Source organism: Pan troglodytes, chromosome 4, assembly GCF_028858775.2.
Source record: "Pan troglodytes isolate AG18354 chromosome 4, NHGRI_mPanTro3-v2.0_pri, whole genome shotgun sequence".
Classification (NCBI taxonomy): Eukaryota; Metazoa; Chordata; class Mammalia; order Primates; family Hominidae; genus Pan; species Pan troglodytes.
This window is the reverse complement of record NC_072402.2, coordinates 21,995,871-22,020,902: the sequence shown is the minus strand read 5'-3', so window position 1 is coordinate 22,020,902 and position 25,032 is coordinate 21,995,871. Positions and strand designations below refer to the sequence as shown.

Genomic DNA, 25,032 nt, shown 5'->3' with positions numbered 1-25,032 from the left:
TTTCCATCTAGATGCTGGGGACACAAAACTGAGTTAGACCCAAGAACACCCTTTTCATTACGCCTGGAATTTTTTTAAAATGAGAAAAGATAACATATCAGTGTTCAAAACATACTTTAAGAGAATTTCAAACAAAAAAACATAAAATAGCCTCTAGTTTGTGATGGAGACAATTTGTAGGTTGATATATTTACCTAGAGTTAGACAACCTGTGAGGTTTGAGGGCACAGTCTCTAAGGTGTCCCTGATTTCTGACACCAACTGCAAGTTTGGAGGGTTCCCAGAAACACCCTCAGGTTTGAAATTTTGCTAGAAGGTCTCACAGAACTCACTGAAAGCTGTTATCTTTACAGTTACCATTTATTACAAGGAAAGAATACAGACTAACATCAGCCAAGGGAAGAAACACGTAAGGCAGAGTCCAAAAGGGTACCAAACACAGCGCTTTTGCTATACTCTTCCATTATTTGCTGTACTTTCCCAGTGGAGTCAAGACATGTTACCCTCCCAAAATCCATCCATGACAATATGCAATGTAGAATTGCCAGTAACCCTTTTCCTGTTTGCCCTAAGAATACTCATGAGTGGCACTTGCAGCTGCAGCATTTACCTTGAGATTACTTTGCTGATATTGTTTGATGTGTCCCCCCCCAAATCTCATGTTGAATTCCCATGTGTTGTGGGAAGGACCCATGGGAGGTAATTGAATCATGGGGGCAGGTCTTTCCCTGCTGTTCTTGTAATAGTGAATAAGTCTCACAAGATCAGATAGTTTTAAAATGGAAGTTTCCCTGCACAAGTTCTCTTCTCTTGTCTGCTGCCATGTGAGATGTACCTTTCAACTTCTGCCATGATTGTGAGGCCTCCCCAGCCATGTGGAATTGTAAGCCCATTAAACCTCTTTCTTTTGTAAATTGCCCAGTCTTGAGTATGTTGGATCTGTTTGGAGGGCTCTGAAGAAGACAGGAAAATGTGGGAAAGTTTGGAACTCCCTAGAGACTTGTTGGATGGCTTTGACCAAAATGCTGATAATGATATAAACAATGAAACCCAGGCTGAGGTGATCTCAGATGGAGATGAGGAACTTGTTGGGAACTGGAGCAAAGGTGACTCTTGTTATGTTTTAGCAAAGAAACTGGTAGCGTTTTGCCCCTGCCCTAGAGATTTGTCAAACTTTGAATTTGAGAGACATGATTTAGGGTATCTGGCAGAAGAAATTTCTAAGCAGCAAAGCATTCAAGAGGTGACTTGGATGCTGTTAAAAGCATTCAGTTTAAAAGGGAAACAGAGCATAAAAGTTTGGAAATTCTGTAGCCTGACAGTGTAGAAAAGAACATCCCATTTTTTGAGGAGAAATTCAAGCTGGCTGCAGAAATTTGCATAACTAATGAGGAGACGAATGTTAATCACCAAGACAATGGGGAAAATGTCTCCAGGGCATGTCACAGACCTTTGTGGCAGCCCCTCCCACCACAGGCCCAGAGGTTTAGGAGGAAAAAATGGTTTCGTGGGCGGGGCCCAGGGTCCCTCTGCTGTGTGCAGTCTAGGGACTTGGTGCCCTGCATCCCAGCCACTCCAGCCATAACTAAAAAGGATCAAGGTACAGCATGGGCTTTTGCTTCAGAAGGTAGAAGCCCCCAAGCCTTGGCAGCTTCCACATGATTTTAAGCCTGTGGATGCACAGATATCAAGAACTGAGGTTTGGGAACCTCCACCTAGATTTCAGAGGATGAAAGGAAATGCCTGGATGCCCAGGCAGAAGTTTGCTACAGGGGTGGGGCCCTCTGGGAGAACCTCTGCTAGGGCAGTGTGGAAGGCAAGTATGGGGTCAGAGCCCCCACACAGAGTCCCTACTGGGGCACTGCAGAGGGGAGCTTTGAGAAGAGAGCCACTGTCTTCAGACTCCAGAATGGTAAATCCACTGACAGCTTGCACCGTGTGCCTGGAAAAGCTGAAAACACTCACCACCAGTCCATGAAAGCAGCCAGGAGGGAGACTGTACTCTGCAAAGCCACAGGGACTGAACTGCCCAAGACCATGGGAACCCACCTCTTGCATCATCATAGTCTGGATGTGAGACACGGAGTCAAAGGAGATCATTTTGGAGCTTTAAGATTTGACTGCTGGATTTTGGACTTGCATGGGCCCTGTAACCCCTTTGTTTTGGCCAATTTCTCCCATTTGGAATGGCTGTATTTACCCAATGTCTGTACCCCATTGTATCTAGAAAGAAACTAACTTACTTTTAGGTTTACAGGCTCATAAACTGAAGGCACTTGCCTTATCTTGGATGAGACTTTGGACTGTGGACTTTTGAGTTAATGCTAAAATTAGTGAAGACTTTGGGGGACCATTGGCTTGGTTTTGAAATAGGAGGACATGAGATTTGGGAGGGGGCCAGAGGCAGAATGACGTGGTTTGGCTGTGTCCACACCCATATCTCATCTTGAATTCCCATGTGTTATGGGAGGGACCCAGTGGGAGGTAACAGAATCATGAGGGCAGGTCTTTCCCTGCTGTCACCATGATAGTGAATAAGTCTCATGAGATCTGATGGTTCTAAAAAGGAGAGTTTCCCTGCACAAGTTCTCTTCTTTTTCTGCTGCCATGTGAGATGTGCCTTTCACCTTCCACCATGATTGTGAGGCCTCCCCAGCCATGTGGAACCGTAGGTCCATTAAGCCTCTTTCTTTTGTAAATTGCCCAGTCCTTGGTATGTCTTTATCAGCAGCATGAAAATGGACTAATGCATTTGCCATGAAGTATCTTGCTTTTTTTATTATTTTCATATCACTCTAGTATATCAACTTTTGAAACAAAAGACATTCTATTTATAGCATTCAAATTTTAGTAGTGGCATTTCCATTTGCAAATATAGTAATTCTGTATTGCTGAAAATGTCAAATCCTAGAAAATGAAGCATTCCTACATGTGATGTTAACATGATTCTCAAACAGTTGTTGGCTGAAGATTCAATTGATGAATCTGATTTTTCTGAAAGAGATCATTCTGATGATTCAGACTATTCTGATGTTAGTTCCGTTTAGAAATAACTTCAAGAACAGTTTTCATATTTTATTTTTCACATAGAAAATCAGTCAGACTTGCTTCAGCCTCAAAGAGCATGTTTATGTAAAATTAAATGAGCACTGGCAGTGAGCTGCACTTATTTTCCTAAATGGGAATAGTTAGGGAAGCTCACCAGAGCTTCAACATTCAGAATTTTTGAGGGGCTCCATTGTGGAGGCATCACTGATCCATTGTCCATATGGAACTCAGTCTCCAGGTCAGATGATACATGACCCAAAGCCTCTAAGTCATGTGGTTGGTCTTTCTAGCTTGGGGAGCCTCTACCCTAAAACTGTTGGACATAGCCAGTCTTCCTAAACAAAGACACTTTTATCAGCTATGATAGGTTATTTCCCAGAATCTGAGGCCACAGGCCAGAACTCTCTTTAGGAAAGGCCAAATTCTTTACTATACAATATTACACATGGACTCCTATATAAGTTTTATTTGGATGAGAGGTGGTAGGCAAAGGAAGAGAAATGGTAATTAAGTCTCTGTCATACTAGTGAAATCATCAGGACTAGGTGATTAGTTTTAAGTAGTACAGAGACCAGTCTTCTTCAGTTTAGTCCTAGAGAACCTTTCCATTTTCTACTTAGTGTCTCTCCTTTAAATTTCTTCTCACCATTCCTTTATGAAAAGAGAGAATGAAATAGTATGACCTTTCTTGTGAGCTATGTAAAGATAAAACAACAAAGAGGAAATATGTAAAGGATAGGCTCTCTGACCCTGACCTTTTTCTGATCTCTTGAATAGTAATTGGATAGGTTGGAAACAGCTGTAGAAAGCTGTAGCTGCATCCCTAACAGAGATTTGGTTCTAAACTAAGCCTTTATGATAAAACTCCCTAATGATAAAAAATAACCATGAAAATCCCCTAAACGGCCCACAAAGTACAGAATATATGAAGTTATGCTTATACTCTAGATCTTTACTTCTTATGCACACTCAAATGTGAGACTTCTGAAATAGTTTAAATGTTAGAGCTAAAGAAGAGTTTGTGTGCAGATATCTGAGAATTTAAACAATTCTGATAAATCCAGTGGGCAACTCGGTCTTTATTGTAACCATTCAGCAGCACTTAACACGATTTAACATCCTCTTTCTTAAAACTTGAAACACTTTCTGCATTTGACTTTTGTGAAATTATGGAGCTCTTTGATTTTCCTTTACTGAATTTTTCCTGACCTCTAGATGTTAATGTGCCTGAGATGTGTTCCCTTCTTTATCTGCCTTTATTCCTGAGGTTATCCCATCCACTCCCTTCACTATTATATGGCATCACGATGCTGATGGCGTCCAAATATCCATATCCAGCCCCGATTTCTTTGATTTTCATATTCATATATCTAACTTCTTATTCAACATATCTATTAAAATATTCGACATACATTTCAAACTTCTTATTTTCTACTCCAAAAGCTACTCCTATTGCATACCTCTTCATCTCACTAAATGACACATTGATTCTTACAATTGTTCAGGTTGTCCTTTGATCCTTTATCTCTCGTATTTCACACACGATTCCTCAGGAAAATCTGTTGCCTGTCTTCAAAAGGTAACCTAAATCTATCCAATTCCCAGCATCTCTACTACAACTATTCTAGTCCACAATAGATGCTGTAATTGATTGTTCTGCATGCTTCTGTTTTTGCCTCCCTACAATCTAGTCTCCAATTGGCAGCTGTGGATATCTTCTAAAAATTCATACCAGAACTTGTTGCTTCCCTGATCAAAATCTTTAATAAGTTTCCTTACTCAAATAGAATACAATCCAAAACCATTTCTATAAGCCTATAAAGTCCTGCATGATCTGGCCCTTCACTACCTCATACCTCCACTGAGTCAGCAGATGGTAAAAGACTGTTTTGAAGGGATGGAGAAAGCACTTGGCCAATAACCTTGGAGTTTCATAAATGGCAGTCTCAAAGTCAAGTACCTGGCTCTTTCCTAAAAATATTTAAAGACAAGAGAATTACTGAGGGTACCTTTGATGACAGAGTAAGGAGATAAGAACTGTCATGTCTTCCCAACAGCTAGTGGACATGATCATACATGGATGGGTGTATTCGTTTTCTAGGCCTGCCATAACAAAGTATTTCAGACTGGGTGGCTTACACAACATAAATTCATTTTTTCATAGTTCTGAAGACTAGAAGTCCAAGATCAAGGTCATGGCAGGGCTGGTTCCTTCTGAGGACTGTGAGAGAGAATCTGTTCCGTGCTTTTCTCCTAGCTTCTGGTAGTTTGCTGGCTATCTTTGGTGTTCTTTGGATTGTAGATGCATCACCCAGATTTCTGCCTTTATCTTCACTTGGCATTTTCCCTGTGTGCTTGTCTCTGCATCAAAAGTTTTCCCTTTTATAGGAACACAAGTCATATTGGATTCAGTCTAACCTTAATGACGTTATTTTAACTTGATTACCTCTGTGATGACATTAGTTCCAAATAAGGTCACATTCGGAGGTAGTTGAGGTTAGGAAAGACTTCACCATATCTTTTGTGGAAGATAAAATTCAACCCACAACACTGAAGTATAATTATTTTTGAAAAAGGAGAGAATCAAATCTGGTAGAAAGAAAGAAGAAGCAAACCAGCCAGCAGAATGAGGTTGTGTGAAGTAAGCCACCAGAAGAGGAGATCCATGGGAATTGTGAGATGCTGACTGGGACATTCACCCCATGTACTAGGGAATGTCAGTGTTAGAGTTCCTGAATTTTGGATGAATCTCCAAAATTATACTAAAGTGCCTAATGACAGCACCGGTATTTGGGCATTTGCTACAGAGAGGACAACAATTCCGATTTATAATAGCCTTTTTCTCCCACCTCTGAGCCGACCCCAAAGGACCTCAAAGTAATAGGATTAGTGTAGGACAAGGGGAAGTAAAAGGTAGAGGAACTGAGACAAAACAAATCATGGGCCAGGCCCAGTGGCTTACACCTGTTATCCCAGCACTTTGGGAGGCCAAGGCGGGAGCATCGCTTGAGCCCAGGAGTTCAAGATCAGCCTGGGCAACATAGAGTCTCTACAAAAATTTTTAAAAAAAATCAAAAAAATTATTAGCTGGATATGGTGGCACATGCCTATGGTCCCAGCTACTTGAGAGGCTGAGATGGGAGGATCGTTTGGGCCCTGGAGCACAAGGCTGCAGTGAGCCCTGATTGTGCCACTGCACCCCAGCCTGTGCAACAGAGGGAAACCCTATCTCAAAAAAAAAAAAAAAAAAGAAAGAAAAGAAAAGAAAAGAAAGAAAGAAAGAGAGAAAAGAAAAGAGAGATGATATCCCCTTCTTTCCAGCATACTTGTGGGTCAGACCTATGCTGGGAAAAGGACACTTTAAAGTAATTGGAAGTTTCCAATCCAGCTCACGTAAAGAGCCTGGAGCTTGGAAGTTTGTCACGCTCATCTTCACAAGACAAAAGCTGAGCAAACTGAAAATCAACAAGTATTCTTAGATCTGTCAGAGAATTAATGTCACAAGGCAAACTTCTGCCCTCAAAACTAGACAGACCAGTGGTATATTAGACCATTCTTGCATTGCTATAAAGAAATACCTGAGACTCGGTAATATATAAAGAAAAGAGGGTTAATTGGCTCATGGTTCTGTAGGCTTTACAGGAAGCATAGTGCTAGCATCTAATTGACTTCTAGAGAGGCTTCAGGAAGTTTACAATCATGGCCGATGGTGAAATGGGGAGCAGGCACATCACATGGCAAAAGCAGGAACAATAGAGAGTGGTGGTGGAAGGTGATAACACACTGTTAAATGACCAGATGTCATGAGAACTCACTGTCACAAGGACAGCACCAAGCGATGAAGGATCTGCCCCCATGATCCAAACATCTCCCACAAAGTCCTACCCCCAGGATTGCAGATTATAATTCAACATGAGGTAAGGGCAGGGGCAAATTTCCAAACTATATCATTCTGCCCCGGCCCCTCCCAGATCTCATGTCCTTCTTACTTTGCAGAATACAATCATGCCTTCCCAACAGTGCCCCCAAAATCTTAACTCATTTCAACATTAACTCAAAAGTCTCAAGTCTTGGCAGGCGTGGTGGCTCGTGCCTGTAATCCCAGTATATTGAGAGGCCAAGGCAGGTGTATCACTTGAGGTCAGGAGTTCAAGACAAGCCTGGCCAACATGGTGAAAACCCATCTCTACTAAAAATACAAAAATTAGCTGAGTATGGTGGTGTACACCCGTGATCTCAGCTACTTGGGAGGCTAAGGCAGGAGAATCACTTGAAGCCTGGAAGCAGAGGTTACAGTGAGCTGAGATCATGCCACTGCACTCCAGCTACCCCACCCCACACAAAAAAGTCTCAAGTCTCATCTGAGACAAGGCAAATCCCTCCCACCTATGAGCCTGCAAAATAAAAAACAAGTGAGTTACTTCCAAGATACAATGGAGGTATAGGTATTGGGTAACATTCCCACTCCAAAAGGGAGAAATCAGCCCAAAGAAAGGGGCTATAGGCCCCATGCAATTCAAACCCAGCAGGCAGTCATTAAATCTTAAAGTTCCAAAATAGTCTTCTTTGACTCCATGTTTTGCATCTAGAGTACAATGGATGGGCTCCCAAGTCTTGGGCAGCTCCACCCCTGTGGCTTAGCCGGGTTCAGCCCCCAGGGCTGCTCTCATGGTTTGGAGTTGAATGCCTGCAATTTATCCAGGTGCAAGGTGCAAGCTGACAGTGGATCTACCATTCTGGGGTCTGGAAGAGGATGACCCCTTTCTCACAGCTTTATTAGGCAGTCCCCGCTTAGGGACTCTGTGTGGGAGCTCCAACCCCATATTACTCCTTGGCACTGCTCTAGTAGAGGTTCTCTGTGAGGGCTCTGCTCCAGAAGCAGGCTTCTGCCTGGGCACCCAGGCTTTCTCATACATCTGAAATGTAGGTGGAAGCTGCCAAGTGTACTTCACTCTTGCATTCTGTGCACCTATAAGCTTAACACCACATGGAAGCCAGCAAGGCTTATGGCTTGCATTCTCCAAAGTGGCAGCTAGAGCTGTACCTAGGTCCTTTTGAGCTGAGGCCGGAGCAGGAGTGGCTGAGATGCAGGTAAAGGTGTCCCAAGGCTGTGCAGGGCAGCGGGGCCCTGGCCCATGAAAACATTAGGTTCTCATAGGCCTCAGGGCCTGTGATAAATGGGGCTGCCAGGGAGGTCTCTGACATGCCTTCAAGGCCTTTTCTCCATTGTCTTTGATGTTAGCACTTGGCTTCCTTTTAGTAATACAAATATATCTAGCAAGTTGTTGCTCAACAGCCTGCTTGAATTCCTCTCCTGAAAAAGCTTTTCCTTTCTCTGCCACATGGCCAAGGCTGCAAATTTTTCAAAATCTTATGCTCTGCTTCTCTTTTAAATATAAGTTCCAACTTATTTCTTTGCTTTCACATCTGAGCTAGGCTATTAAAAGCAGCCACACCTCTTCTTAAACACATTGCTACTTAGAAATTTCTTCTGCCAGATACCCTAAATTATCACTCTTTAGTTCAAACCTCCACTGATCCCTAGGCATGAACACAATGCATCCAAGCTCTTTGCTAAGTTATAACACACGTGACCTTTGCTGCAGTTCCCAATAAGTTCCTCATTTCCATCTGAGACCTTGCTAGCCTAGACTTCACTGTCCATATCACTGTCAGCATTTTGGTCACAACCATTTAACCTGTCTCTAAAAAGTATTAAACTTTCCCTCATCTTTCTGTCTTCTTTTGAGCCTTCCAAATTCTTCCAACCTCTGCTCATTACTCAGTTCCAAAGTTGCTACCACATTTCAGGTATCTTTATGGCAATTCCCTGGACTCCTCAGTACCCATTTTCTGTATTAGGGCATTCTTGCATTGCTATAAAGAAATAACTGAGACTGGGTAGTTTATTTATTTATTTTTTTAAGAGAGAGGTTTAATTGGTTCATGGTTCGGCAGGCTTTATCGGAATCATGGTGCCAGCATCTGCTCAGCTTTGAGGGAGGCTTCAGGAAGCTTACAGTCATGGTGGAAGGCAAAGAGGGAGCAGGCATATCACATGGCAAAAGCAGCAGCAAGCAAGGGGTGGGGGAGATGCCACATAGTTTTAAATGACCAGATCTCGCAAGAACTTACTATCACAAAGCACCAAGCCATGAGGGATCCACCCCCATGATCCAAACTGGTTCCAAAAGGACCCACCTCCAGCATTGGGAATTACAATTCAACATGAGATTTGGGCGGGGACAAATATTCAAACTACATCAGGTAGATACAGAGAGCCACAGCTTACTAGAAGCAAAAGCCAGGAAATTGAACGACCATCTGTAGGGACCCTTTAAACTGTAATTGACAAATTACTGGAGGCTCACAGTGAACTAGCTTCAGAGTTAAAAACTCTAAGGCATCTAGTGTTTGTGAGTTTTCTCTCTAAGCACCCTAACAGGTTCCCACTATAAGGATCAGAGAATAGTCTCTGATGGTGGGAGGGAAAAATAACTATTTAAAAATATGCCCAGAGCTCTCTGTTTTTCTTGACAAGGTATGCCCTTAAGGGAAACTATTTTATCAGAGCCTGACCGGGGGCTTATCAGAGGCTTACCAACATAGAGGAACAGAAATACTCAATTCCAGCTCTTTCTAACCTTCAAAGTAGGAGGGGGGAGGTGGACAACATGCAAAGACAGTAGGGAATTGTCTGCCCTTGAAGAAGAGGGATGGAAACTAAGAAATCATAAAAAAGACATGCTAGAGATAAAAAAAAACACAGTAACAGAAATGAAGAATGCTTTTGATAGGCTCATAAGTAGACTGGACACAGCCAAGAGAATAATCTCTGAGTTTGAAGCTATGTCAATAGAAATTTCTGAAACTCAAATGCAAAGAGAAAAAAGAATTAAAAAGATGGAACAGAATATCAAAGAATTATGGGACAATTATTAATACGAAAAATGTGGCCAGGTGCTGTAGCTCATGCCTGTAATCACAGCACTTTGGGAGGCCAAGGCAGGCACTTGAACCCCGGAGGTGGAGGTTGCAGTGAGCTGAGATCGCACCATTGCACTCCAGCCCAGGCCACAGTGTGAGACCCTGACTTAAAAACAAAACAAAACAAACAAACAAAAAAAGTGTAACCTATGCATAATAGGAATACCAAAAGGAGAAGAAACTGAAAAAGTAACAGAGAAACTATTTGAATTAATAATGGCTGAGAATTTTCCAAAGTTAATGACAGATACAAACCTACAAATCCAGGAATTGCAGAATACACCAAACAGGATAAATACCAAAAAATGTAGACATGGGCATATCATATTCAAAGTTCGGGAAATCAAAGACAAAAATATTTTTGAAAGAAGCCAGAGGAAGGAAACTCACCTTACCTATGGAGGAAAAAGCATAAGAATTACACTGAATTTATCTTCAGAAACCATGCAAGAAGAGGGCAGAGTGAAATATTTACAGTTTTAAAAGAAAAATCTACCAACCTAGAGTTCTGTATCCAGTGAAATTATCCTTTAAAAGTGGAAAAATAAAGACATTCTCAGACAAAAAAATAATTGAGGAAATTTGTCACCAGAAGACCTACCTTGCAAGAAATGTTAAAAGAAATTTTTCAGAGAAATGGAAAGATGCAAGTCAGAAACTCATATCTACATGGAAAAAGGGAGTTAGAGAAGAACAAATGAAGAAAAGGTAAAATCTTTTATTTTTCTTATTCTTAATCTAACAGATAACAGTCTATTCAAAATAATAATAATAGCAACAGTGTATTTGGATTATAGCTTATTGTTAAGTAAAATTAATCACAGCAATGTTATAAGTGATGGGAGGGGGGAATTTGAAATACTTTTATAAGGTATTTACACTACTATGAAACAATACGGTTTTATTTAAAAGTGGACTTGGATTAATCGTGAATGTATATTGCAAATTCTAGGGCCACCACTATAAAAAGCTTAAAAAAAGGTCTAATTTTCATGCTAAGAGAGAATTGAAACTGGAATGATATAAAATGCTCATTTAAATTATACAAGGCATAAAAGAGTAGAAGAAAAAGAGACATAGGGAGGGAGAGGGAAGGAAAAAGCAGAGAGAGAGGATGGAAGGGAGAGAGAAAAGAAAGTAATAGAAAAGAAAGGAAGGAAAGAAGGAAGGAATGGACCGACGCTGGTAGTGACTAGAAAACAGTTAACGTGATTTAGATCATATTAAACTTTTAAATAACTGAAAATGAAACATTCCAAGACAGCCTAATGTGACCACGAAAACATTAATGCATACCTAGGGTTTAATTCTGGGATAGGGAAAAAGATCTGACAAAGCAAGTTTGGAGTGTCCTTGTAGCAAAACAATTAGGCTTTCTATATAGCTAGTCCCCCATTCAAGTGCTGCACATTCAATATATGAGTTACATCCATGTATATATATGAAAGAAACTAAAATTCAAAACATTACATGAAATAATTATGTAAATATCATGTTTTCAAGATTGGAATGGTATTTTTATACCATTGGATAATTGGAATATCAAGACAGTAATTTTTCAATCCCTTCTGGGTACTTCTTTTCTTCTGATATTATTAATGTGTCCCTTCATTGTGTGTCGCAAGTCTGAGCTTACCTACTCCTAGTTCTCCACAAACTTCCATAATTACAAAATTACCATTACTCTTCTTTATTCTAATCCCCTTGTAAACTTTAATATCTGTATTTTTGGCAATCTGATTATTCCCAAATATCCTCAGAAACTTATTCCACCTCCCAGTATTTATTGCAACAATATATTAGATGTTGAATATGGTCAAATAGCTTTTAAGATACCATGTTCTTATAATGAGCCTTCTTCTTAAACACACAGACACACACACACACACACACACACACGCGCGCTACACTACATTGCTGTAATAAATCAGCAGTAAATAGAACTACGTGATGAGTCCTGAGAGTCCTTCTATCTAATCCCTGAATGTCAGGGTAGTCTTGGAGACCCTCTACACCGTTACTCATTCTCAAGAGAAAAGACAAAGAGTGAAGACTGACCACAAGATAATCCAAAGTTTGTATCATCAGTCAGGACTTTAAAGAGTTATTATAACTATGCTCAGTGACTTAAAGAAAAGTATGTTCATACTGAATAAAAATAGAGTAAATCTGCTGAGACATAAAAACTATAATAAAGAAAACCAAATGGAAATTCTGTTAAAATATCTGATATTGAAAAAAATCCACTGGATGGGATTAACAGCAGAGTGGAGATTGCAGAGGAAAGAATCAGTGAACTTAGGGATAAACCAAAAAATATTATACCTATGCACATCATAGCAAACTTCTCAGAAGCAACAACAAAGAGAAAATCTTGAAAGCAGCCAGAATAAAATGACACATTCACATATAGGAACAGTGATACAGACGATCACTATCCTTTCATCAGAAACAGTGAAGGCCAGAAGAGAGTGGACCATCTTTAAAGTGCTGAAAAAAAAAAGGCTATCCAGAATTCTGTGTCTGATAAAATATCCTTCAAGAATAAGGAAATAAACATTTTCAGGTAAAAGAATAATTACAGAACTCATCATGAGCATATCTGTACTACAAGAAATGCTAATGGAAAAGGAAATAACATCAGATGGAAATTCAGATCTTTACGAAGTAGGGGCATACAAAATTAAAAATATCTCAGTAAATACTAAAGATTATTTTTTCTCAATTATTTTGAAATACATACAACAGTTTAAAACAAAACATTGTCTATTGGGGTTTATTATGTCTCTTGACAGAATACATATGAAAGCTATATCATAAAATGCAGGGTATGGTGAGTAGTAAATGGACCTATGCAGTCTATAAAAATTTGAGTATGTATGTTTTAATACCTAGAGCAAGCACTAAAAAATGCAAAGACATATAGCTAAAAAGCCAAAAGATAAACCAAACTGTATAAGAATGTTCATAGCGGCCTTATTCATAATAACACCAAACTCTAAATAGCCCAGGTGTCCAACAAATAGGGCATAAACAAATTTTGGTACCTTCCTGCAATAAGAATACCACTTAGCAATAGAAAAAAACAAAGTAACAGAATGGGTGAATTTCAAAACATGATGCTGAATGAAGACTTACACAAAAAAGTACACATTGTATCATTTCATTTATATGAAGTATTAGAACAGCCAAAACTAATTGATGGTGGGAAAGTAGAGCAAAAACACCAAGACTAGAGTGTGCCTAACATATTCAAGGAGTTATGAGGAGGCCAGTGGAGCTGGAGAATAGAAAGCAGACGAGAGTAGTGGAAGAGCTCATCATAGAGGAAAAAGGGATTGGTCAAAGAGAAGGACCAGATCTTGTGGGTCATTGTTAAGACTTTTTACTCTGAATGAAATGGGGTCTTTTGGGGGGCTTTGAATAGAGGAGAGACATGATCTGATTTACATTTTTCAGGGATCGTATAGCTGCTCCAAGAATGGACTGTAGGGAGTCAGTAAAGGAAAAGGGAGACAATTGGGAGACTATTACATTTATCCACATGAATGATGAAGATGGCTTGAATGTACAAAGAGCTCAGAATGGTACCTGGTACTCAGTAAATTTTATCTGCTGATGTTATTTAAATTCCAAATAATCAGGTTAGTTTTTAGTCATTGAATGTTTAAAAATATTCAGATATTATATTTTTAATTTTCAAGAAATATTTATTTTATGATTGCTTATTTTCCATGCTGGAATGCTACTTTATGTTTGCAATATTTTCACAAATTTATCTTTTCTTTTGTTTCCTGAAGTATCTCTTTCCTCCAAAGTTGGTTATTCTGTTTATTATTATACTTTTCTTTCATTTTCTTGGTTTTCTGCAAGTGTCTAGTAATCCTAGGTTTTCTGCTCACATTTTTATAAAATGGGTATGTTGATTAGTTTATTCATAATTAGAATGCTTTTGCTTCTGATACTTTATTATAAAAATTTACAAGCATACAGGAAGTTAAAAAAATAGTGCAGTGAACACATGTATCTCTATCACCTAGATGCTACTGTCAACATTTCATGATATACTTGCTTTATCACTTATCCATCTATCTATTCATCCCTCTCTCTAGCCATTAATTTGTCTTTTTAAAAATACATTTCAAAGTAAATCATGACTGACTTTTCCTGTCATTGTATAAGTGGAGGTATGTTATCTGAACAGGAGGAAAGAACATGGGTCTTGGTCAGCAGATCAGGCTTTTCAGTAGTCACAATTCCCTTTAGGATATAGGGGTGGAAAATAGACAGGCAAACCATGGTCTCCCATGTCCAACAGAATAATTTTATTTTTGGGAAGGACAGTGTCACTCCTGGTATACCTTTCCTCCTCTCATCTGCCTCCCGCCTTTATATCTTTTTCAAAGGCACTGTGTAACCTTAAGGTAGTCTGCAACATTTCTCTCTTATATCATGTATTTGTTAAGAGGTTAAAATTTAGCAGTTTGTAATAGAACACTCCAAATAACAGCAACTTAAACAAGACAGGAGTTATTTCTTATGAGTGTACGTACTCCAGACTAGTTTTATGGCTCCACAATCATCGATGGCCCAGATTTCTACTTTTTTGTTGTTCTGTCAAACTTAGTATGTGCCATCAACATCTGGCCCAGAGTGACTGCTCCAGCTCCAGCCGATAGGCTCACATTCCAGTCAGAAGGAAGAGGAAAATTTTCCTTTAAGAATTTCTCAGAAGTTGTTAACACCACTTTTGTTTACATCTTAGTGGTCACTTGCTTCACAATGGAGATAAATTCTGAGAAGTGCAAAATTAGGTAATTTTGTCATTGTGTGAACATCATATAGTTATGCAAACCTGGAGGGTATAGTCTACTACACACCTAGGTTATGTGGTACAGCCTATTACTCATAGGCTACAAGCCTGCGCAGCATGTGACTGTACTGAATACTGTAGGTAATTGTAACACAATGGTATTTGTGTAACTAAACACATCTAAACATAGAGAGGGTTCGGTAAAAATAAGGCATTATAATCTTATGGGACCATTGTTGTATATATGTTTTGTTGGTGACTGAAATATCATTATGTGGTACATGACTATACTTAGATATACAGTCACACTTAGCTACCATGCTACTAAGTACTGGGAATTGGGATTGATTCTGGGTGACCATGTGCTTCACAAAAACAATGAGAATGGATGTTGAGAGTACAATGGGCAGTCTTTGCTTTAGGCCTCAGTACCCACATGATTTCCCAGAAGTCATTTCCCAGGTGGATTAGCATCTTTCTATAGGGACTCACTCTCAGCATGCTACCCTGGGGCAAAAGATTCCAGCCACACTACATCCAAGCTCAGCAGAAACAGTTGTTTCTGTTCAGTCGACCATCTTGAACCAGAAGCTTCCTTATGTGATTTTCAAAGTTCTGTGGAACTGCTTCAGGTATTTGATAAGAAAGCAAATTTATACCATGTAAATAGCCTTCTTAACCTTTATATCTGGCTTATATTTTGGGTTTCCTGGAATAATAATTCTTCTGAAGAAAGGATTACCCTCCTCTGCAGATAGCAAATGCTTCCTGCCTGGCAACTGTCAGCAAACTCTGCCTTTCCTCCCTGCAGTCCTGGGTCCACTGTGGACCCAGTTCAACTGCAGTGACCCATTTACTTCATTCCTGTTGTTATTCTGAAGACTTCCTGGCACATCAGCAGTTACCTGCATAAAGAAAAACCTTCTCAAGCCTTTTTTTTTTCCCATTTGGCTTCAGTGATAACCAATTCAGCTTGTAGATGTTATTGCCTAAGGTAAAACATCTTGAGCCTATGTAATTCTTAGCTGTATCTGTGCTTACTAGGACAGAGCCAAACACAGTATACAGTACAACACAATTGAGTTGTGCAGTAACTTTATCTTTTTTAAAATTTTCTTATATTTATTTTATTTTTTTTTTAGAGACAGGGTCTCGCTCTGTCTCCCAGGCTGGAGTACAGTAGCACAATCGTAGCTCACTGCAACCTCGCACTCCTGGGGTCAAGTGATCCTCTCACCTTAGCCTCCGAAAGTGCTGGAATTACAGGTGTGCACCACTACACCCAGTCACCAGTAACTTTATTTTTTGTAACTGATTTCATCTTGTTCCGTAGTTCTCATTTGCACTGATGGCAGATTTTTTAAAAATCCCTAACTTTATCAATTGAAGCTAATCTTTTCCAGTTTTAAATTATTGATTTCTGCCAAATGTTAATACAATGGCCAAACTGTTAATGAGGAATATGTATCACCTGACATTTGACCCTCTTCTACCTCTTGTTTCCTGAGGTAGTTTTAGTTGTAGGGGAAACTTTAATATCCTCATGGAGCTGGGACAAGAGGCCTCTATCCATGTGCTGACCTCTTGGTTCCTGTTGGACTTCACTGAGATGACGTTCATCCTGCTGGTTACTGGGAATCTTAGTAGGGTCTACTGAAATGTGGCTTGGTCAGTCTCATCTGGTCTTTTGGTCATTGTCCTAGTATTCCTCAGTACTGTCTGGCAACACTGTCATTTATTGTGAGATATGAGGTTAGTTTTGTCTATGATTTTTTTTTAATGACTTAGTCCTGGGACCGAGAAACTCAGAGATAGAATACTTTCAATAATACATTGCAACTGTGTTCAAGGTGCATTATTCGTTCTTTTTTAACATTTTATTTTTATTTTTATTTCAATAGGGTTTTGGGGAACAGGTGGTGTTTGGTTACATGAATAAGCTCTTTTTTTTTAAAATTATACTTTAAGTTCTAGAGTACATGTGCACAACGTGCAGGTTTGTTACATAGTTATACATGTGCTATGTTGGTTTGCTACACCCATCAACTCATCATTTACGTTAGGCATTTCTCCTAATGCTATCCCTCCCTCAGCTCCCCACCCCCCGACAGGCCCTGGTGTGTGATGTTCCCAGCCCTGTGTCCAGGTGTTCTCATTGTTCAATTCCCATCTATGAATGAGAACATGCAGTGTTTGGTTTTCTGTCCTTGTGATAGTTTGCTGAGAATGATGGTTTCCAGCTTCATCCATGTCCCTGCAAAGGACATGAACTCATCCTTTTTTATGGCTGCATAGTATTCCATGGTGTATATGTGCCACATTTTCTTCATTTTCTTTTCTTTTCTTCTTTTTTTTTTTTTTTGAGACAGAGTCTCGCTCTGTTGCCCAGGCTGGAGTGCAGTGGCGCGATCTCAGCTCACTGCAAGCTCCGCCTCCCGGGCTCACGCCATTCTCCTGCCTCAGCCTCCGGAGTAGCTGGGACTACAGGCGCCCGCCACCATGCGCAGAGAATTTTTTGTATTTTTAGTGGAGACGGGGTTTCACCGTGTTAGCCAGGATGGTCTTGATCTCCTGACCTCGTGATCCACCCACCTCGGCCTCCCAAAGTGCTGGGATTACAGGCGTGAGCCACCGCGCCCGGCCTATGTGCCACATATTCTTAATCCAGTCTGTCATTTATGGACATTTGGGTTGGTTCCAAATTCTTTACTATTGTGAATTGTGCCACAATAAACATACTTGTGCATATGTCTTTATAGTAGCATGATTTATAATCCTTTGGGTATATACCCAGTAATGGGATGGCTGGGTCAAATGATAGTTCTAGTTCTAGATCCTTGAGGAATCGCCACACTGTCTTCCACAATGGTTGAACTAATTTACACTCCCACCAAAAGTATAAAAGCGTTCCCATTTCTCCACATCCTCTCCAGCATCTGTTGTTTCCTGACTTTTTAATTATTTCCATTCTAACTGGCGTGAGATACTGTCTCATTGTGGTTTTGATTTGCATTTCTCTGATGACCAGTGATGATAAGCATATTTTCATGTGTCTGTTGGCTGCATAAATGTCTTGTTTGATAAGTGTCGGTTCATAAGTCTTTGCCCACTTTTTGATGGGGTCATTTGTTTTTTTCTTGTAAATTTGTTTAAGTTCTTTGTAGATTCTGGATATTAGCCCTTTGTCAGATGGGTAGATTGCAAAAATTTTCTCCCATTCTGTAGGTTGCCTGTTCATTCTGATGGTAGTTTCTTTTGCTATGCAGAAGCTCTTTGGTTTAATTAGATCCCATTTGTCTATTTTGGCTTTTTTTGCCATTGCTTTCGGTGTTTTAGTCATGAAGTCCTTGTGCATGCCTATGTCCTGAATGGTATTGCTTAGGTTTCCTTCTAGGGATTTTATGGTTTTAGGTCTAACATTTAAGTATTTAATCCATCTTGAATTAATTTTTGTGTAAGGTGTATGGAAGGGAACCAGTTCGGCTTTCTACATATGGCTAGCCAGTTTTCCCAGCACCATTTATTAAATAGGGAATCCTTTCCCCATTTCTTGTTTTTGTCATGTTGGTCAAAAATCAGATGGTTTCTAAATGTGTGGTGTTATTTCTGAGGCCTCTGTTCTGTTCCATTTGTCTGTATATCTGTTTTGATACCAGTACCATGCTGTTTTGGTTACTGTAGCCTTGCAGTATAGTTTGAAGTCAGGTAGCATGATGCCTCCAGCTTTACTCTTTTTGCTTAGGATTGTCTTGGCAATGCAGGCTCTTTTTTGGTTCCATATGAACTTTAAAGTAGTTTTCTCCAATTCTGTGAAGAAAGTCATTGGTAGCTTGATGGGGATGGCATTGAATCTGTAAACTACCTTGGGCAGTATGGCCATTTTCATGATATTGATTCTTCCTATCCATGAGCATGGAATGTTCTTCCATTTGTTTGTGTCCTCTTTTATTTTGTTGAGCAGTAGTTTGTAGTTCTCCTTGAAGAAGTCCTTCACATCCCTTGTAAGTTGTATTCCCAGGTATTTTATTCTCTTTGAAGCAATTGTGAATGGGAGTTCACTCATGATTTGGTTCTCTGTTTGTCTGTTATTGGTGTATAGGAATGCTTACAATGTTTGCACATTGATTTTGTATCCTGAGACTTTGCTGAAGTTGCTTATCAGCTTAAGGAGATTTTGGGCTGAGACAATGGAGTTTTCTAAATATACAATCATGTCATCAGCAAACAGGGAAAATTTGACTTCCTCTTTTCCTAATTGAATACCTTTTATTTCTTTCTCTTGCCTATTGCTCTGGCCAGAACTTCCAACACTATGTTGAATAGGAGGGGTGAGAGAAGTATCCCTGTCTTATGCCAGTTTTCAAAGGGAATACTTCCAGTTTTTGCCCATCCAGTATGATATTGCCTGTGGGTCTGTCATAAATAACTCTTATTATTTTGAGATACGTTCCATCAATACCTAGTTTATTGAGAGTTTTTAGCATGAAGGGCTGTTGAATTTTGTCGAAGGCCTTTTCTGCATCTATTGAGAGAAATGTGGATTTTGTCATTGGTTTTGTATATGTAATGGATTACGTTTATTGATTTGTGTATGTTGAACCAGTCTTTCATCCCAGGGATGAAGCTGACTTGATCGTGGTGGATAAGCTTTTTGATGTGCTGCTGGATTCGGTTTGCCAGTATTTTATTGAGGATTTTCACACCGATATTCATCAGGGATATTGGTTTAAAATTCTTTTTTGTTGTGTCTCTGCCAGGCTTTGGTATCTAGATGATGCTGGCCTCATAAAATGAGTTAGGGAGGATTCCCTCTTTTTCTATTGATTGGAATAGTTTCAGAAGGAATGGTACCAGCTCCTGTTTGTACCTCTTGTAGAATTTGGCTGTGAATCTGTCTGGTCCTGGACTTTTTTTGGTTGGTAGGGTATTATTGCCTCAATTTCAGGGCCTATTATTGGTCTATTCAGAGATTCAACTTCTTGGTTTAGTCTTGGGAGGGTGTATGTGTCCAGGAATTTATCCATTTCTTCTAGATTTTCTAGTTTATTTGCATAGAGGTGTTTATAGTATTCTCTGATGGTAGTTTGTATTTCAGTGGGATTGGTGGTGATATCCCCTTTATCATTTTTTATTGCATCTATTTGATTCTTCTATCTTTTCTTCTTTATTAGTCTTGCTAGCAGTCTATCAATTTTGTTGATCTTTTCAAAAAACGAGTTCCTGGATTCATTGATTTTTTGAAGGGTGTTTTGTGTCTTGATCTCCTTCAGTTCTGCTCTGATCTTAGCTATTTCTCGTCTTCTGCTAGCTTTTGAATTTGTTTGCTCTTGCTTCTTTAGTTCTTTTAATTGTGATGTTAGGGTGTCGATTTTAGATCTTGCCTGCTTTCTCTTGTGGGTATTTAGTGCCGTAAATTTCCCTCTACACACTGCTTTCAATGTGTCCCAGAGATTCTGGTATGTTGTGTCTTTGTTCTCATTGTTTCAAAGAACATCTTTATATATGCCTTCATTTCGTTATTTGCCCAGTAGTCTTTCAGGGGCAGGTTGTTCATTTTCCATGTAGTTGTGCAGTTTTGAGTGAGTTTCTTAATCCTGAGTTCTAGTTTGATTGCACTGTGGTCTGAGATACAGTTTATTGTGATTTCTATTCTTTCACATTTGCTGAGGAGTGCTTTACTTCCAACTATGTGGTCAGTTTTAGAATAAGTGCAATGTGGTGCTGAGAAGAATGTATATTCTGGTGATTTGGGGTGGAGAGTTCTGTAGATGTCTGTTAGGTCCACTTGGTGCAGAGCTGAGTTCAGGTCCTGGTTATCCTTGTTAACCTTCTGTTTCATTGATCTGTCTAATATTCACAGTGGGGTGTTAAAGTCTCCCATTATTATTGTGTGGGAGTCTAAGTCTCTTTGTAGGTCTCTCCGGACTTGCTTTATGAATCTGGGTGCTTCTGTATTGGATGCGTATATATTTAGGATAGTTGGCTCTTCTTGTTGAACTGATCCCTTTATCATTATGTAATGGCCTTCTTTGTCTCTATCGATCTTTGTTGGTTTAAACTCTGTTTTATCAGAGACCAGGATTGCAACCCCTGCTTTTTTTTGCTTTCCATTTGCTTGGTAGATCTTCCTCCATCCCTTTATTTTGAGTCTATGTGTGTCTCTGCACGTGAGATGGATCTCCTGAATACAGCACACTGATGGGTCTTGACTCTATCCAATTTACCAGTCTGTGTCTTTTAATTGGGGCATTTAGCCCATTTACATTTAAGGTTAATATTGATATGTGTGAATTTGATCCTGTCATTATGATGTTAGCTGGTTCTTTTGCCCATTAATTGATGCAGTTTCTTCATAGCCTTGATGGTCTTTACAATTTGGCATGTTTTTGCAGTGGCTGGTACCAGTTGTTCCTTTCCATGTTTAGTGCTTCCTTCAGGAGCTCTTGTAAGGCAGGCCTGGTGGTGACAAAATCTCTCAGCATTTGCTTGTGTGTGAAGGATTTTATTTCTCCTTTACTTATGAAGCTTAATTTGGCTGGATATGAAATTCTGGGTTGAAAATTCTTTTTTTTAAGCATGTTGAATATTGACCCCCCCACTCTCTTCTGGCTTGTAGAGTTTCTGCCGAGAGATCTGCTGTTAGTCTGATGGGCTTCCCTTTGTGTGTAACCTGACCTTTCTCCTGGCTGTCCTTAACACTGTTTCCTTCATTTCAACCTTGGTGAATCTGATGATTATGTGTCTTGGGGTTGCTATTCTAGAGGAGTATCTTTGTGGTGTTGTCAGTATTTCCTGAATTTGAATGTTGGCCTGCCTTGATAGGTTGGGGAAGTTCTCCTGGATAATATCCTGAAGAGTGTTTTCCAACTTGTTTCCATTCTCCCCGTCAGTTTCAGGGACACCAATCAAATGTAGATTTGGTCTTTTCACATAGTCCCATATTTCTTGGAGGCTTTGTTCATTTCTTTTTAGTCTCTTTTCTCTAAACTTCTCTTCTTGCTTTATTTCATTAATTTGATCTTCAATCACTGATACCCTTTCTTCCATTTGATCAAATTGGCTATTGAAGCTTGTACATGTGTCACAAAGTTCTCATGCCCTGGTTTTCAGCTCCATCAGGTCATTTAAGGTCTTCTCTACACTGTCTATTTTAGTTAGCCATTTGTCTAATCTTTTTTCAAGGTTTTTCGCTTCCTTGCAATGGGTTTGATCATGCCCCTTTAGCTCAGAGAAGTTTGTTATTACCAACCTTCTGAAGCCTACTTCTGTCAGCTCGTCAAAGTCATTCTCCGTCCAGCTTTGTTCTGTTGCAGGCAAGGAGCTGTGATCCTTTGGAGGAGAAGGGGTGCTTGGCTTTTAGAATTTTCAGTTTTTCTGCTCTGGTTTCTCCCCATCTTTGTGGTTTTATCTACCTTTGGTCTTTGATGTTGGTGACCTACAGATGGGGTTTTGGTGTGGATGTCCTTTTTGTTGATGTTGATGCTATTCCCTTCTGTTTGTTAGTTTTCCTTCTAACAGTCAGGTCCCTCAGCTGCAGGTCTGTTGGAGGTCCACTCCAGACCCTTTTTGCCTGGATATCACCAGTGGAGGCTGCAGAACAGCAAATATTGCTGCCTGATCCTTCCTCAAGAAGCATCATCCCAGAGGGGCACCTGCCTGTATGAGGTGTCTGTCGGCCCCTCCTGGGAGGTGTCTCCCAGTTAGGCTACATGGGGGTCAGGGACCCACTTGAGGAGGCAGTCTGTCTGTTCTCAGAGCTCAAACACCATGCTTGGAGAACCACTGCTCTCTTCAGAGCTGTCAGACAGGGACGTTTAAGTCTGCAGAATTTTCTGCTGCCTTTTGTTCAGCTATGCCCTGTCCCCAGAGGCGGAGTCTACAGGGACAGTAGGCCTTGCTGAGCTGCAGTAGGCTCTGCCCAGTTCAAGCTTCCTGGCCACTTTGTTTACCTACTTAAGCCTCAGCAATAGTGGATGCCCCTCCCCCCCGCCAGACTGCTACCTTGCAGGTCTATCTCAGACTGCTGCACTAGCAGTGAGCAAGGCTCCATGGGCGTGGGACCCACTGAGCCAGGCACGGGATAGAATCTTCTGGTCTTCTGGTTCCTAAGACTGTTGGAAAAGTGCAGTATTTGGGTGGAAGTGTCCCATTTTTCCAGGTACAGTCTGTTGTGGCTTCCCTTGGCTAGGAAAGGGAAATTCCCCAATCCCTTGTGCTTTCTGGGTGAGGCAATGCCCCGCCCTGCTTTGGCTCACCCTCCGTGAGCTGCACCCACTGTCCAACCAGTCCCAATGAGATGAAACAGTTACCTCAGTTGGAAATGCAGAAATCACCTGTCTTCTGCATTGATCACGCTGGGAGCTGCAGACCAGAGCTCTTCCTATTCGGCTGTCTTGGAACCATGAATAAGTTCTTTTGTGGTGATTTCTGAGGTTTTAGTGCACCCATCACCCAAACAGTGTACACTGTACCCAATGTGTTGTCTTTTATCCCTCACACCCTGCCCACTCTTTTCCCTGAGTCCCCAAATTCCATTGTATGATTCTTAGGCCTTGATGTCCTCATAGCTTAGCTCCCACTTATGAGTGAGAACATCAATGTTTGGTTTTCCATTCCTCAGTTATGTCACTTAGAATAATCATCTCCAATTCCATCCAGGTTGCTGTAAATGCCATTATTTCATTCCTTTTTATGGCTGAGTAGTATTTCATGGCATATATATACCATATTTTCTTTATCCTCTTGTTGATTGGTGGGCATTTCGGCTGGTTTTATATTTTTGCAATTGTGAATTGTGCTGCTATAAACATGCATGTCCAAGCATGTTTTTCATGGAATGACTTCTTTTCTTCTGGATAGATACCCAGGAGTAGGATTGCTGGATCAAATGGTAGATCTACTTTTAGTTCTCTAAGGAATCTCCACACTGTTTTCCATAGTGGCTATACTAGTTTACATTCCTATCAACAGTGTAAAAGTGTTCCCTTTCACCACATCCACTCCAACATCTATTATTATTTGATTTTTTGATTATGATCATTCTTGCAATAGTAAGGTGATATTGCATTGTGGTTTTGATTTGCATTTCCCTGATCATTAGCGATGTTGAGCATTTTCTTATATGTTTGTTGGCCATTTGTGTATCTTCTTTTGAGAATTGTCTATTCATGTCCTCAGCCCACTTTTTGATGGGATTGTTTGTTTTGTTCTTGCTGATTTGTTTGAGTTATTTGTAGATTCTAGATATTAGTCCTTTGTCAGACATATAGATTGCAAAGATTCTCTCCCACTCTGTGGGTTCTCTGTTTGCACTGCTGATTATTTCTTTTGCTGTGTAGAAGCTTTTTCGTTTAATTAAATCCCATCTATTTATCTTTGTTTTTGTTGTTGCATTTGCTTTTGAGTTCTTGGTCATGAAGTCTTTGCCTAAGCCAATCTCTAGAAGAGTTTTTCTGAGGTTAACTTCTATAGTTTTTATGGTTTCTGGTCTTAGATTTAAGTCTCTGGTCCACCTTAAGTTGATTTTTGTATAAGGTGAGAGGTGAGGATCCAGTTTCTTTCTTCTACATGTGGCTTGCCAATTATCTCAGCACCATTTGTTGAATAGGATGTACTTTCCCCCACTTCATGTTTTTGTTTGCTTTGTTGAAAACCAGTTGGCTCTAAGTATTCGGCTTTATTTCTGGTTTCTCTATTTTGTTCCATTGGTCTATGTGCCTATTTTTATACCAGTACCATGCTGTTTCGGTGACTACACTCTTACAGTATAGTTCAAAGTCAGGTAATGGGATGACTCCAAATTTGTTCTTTTTGCTTAGTCTCACTTTGGCTATGCAGGCTCTTTTTGGTTCCATATGAATTTTAGGATTTTTTTTTCTAGTTCTGTGAAGAATGATGGTGGTATTTTGATGGGAATTGAACTGAATTTGTAGATTGCTTTTGGCAGTATGGTCATTTTTACAATATTGATTCTGCTCATCCATGAGCATGGGATGGGATGTGTTTCCATTTGTTTCTGTTGTCTATGATTTATTTCAGCAGTGTTTTGTAGTTTTCCTCGTGGAGGTCTTTCACATCCTTGGTTAGGTATAGTCCTAAGTATTTTGGGGTTTTTTTGCAGCTATTGTAAAAGGAGTTGAGCTCTTATTTTGATTCTCAGCTTCATTGCTGTTAATTTATAGCAG

The 25,032-nt window shown here is 39.9% G+C and overlaps 1 long non-coding RNA gene across 3 annotated transcripts in view; it reads left to right on the top strand.

The window, feature by feature from the left end:
* LOC104006367 (uncharacterized) overlaps positions 1–25,032 on the top strand; it is a 215,923-nt gene that overhangs the window by 3,400 nt on the left and 187,491 nt on the right. The window lies entirely within an intron of this gene.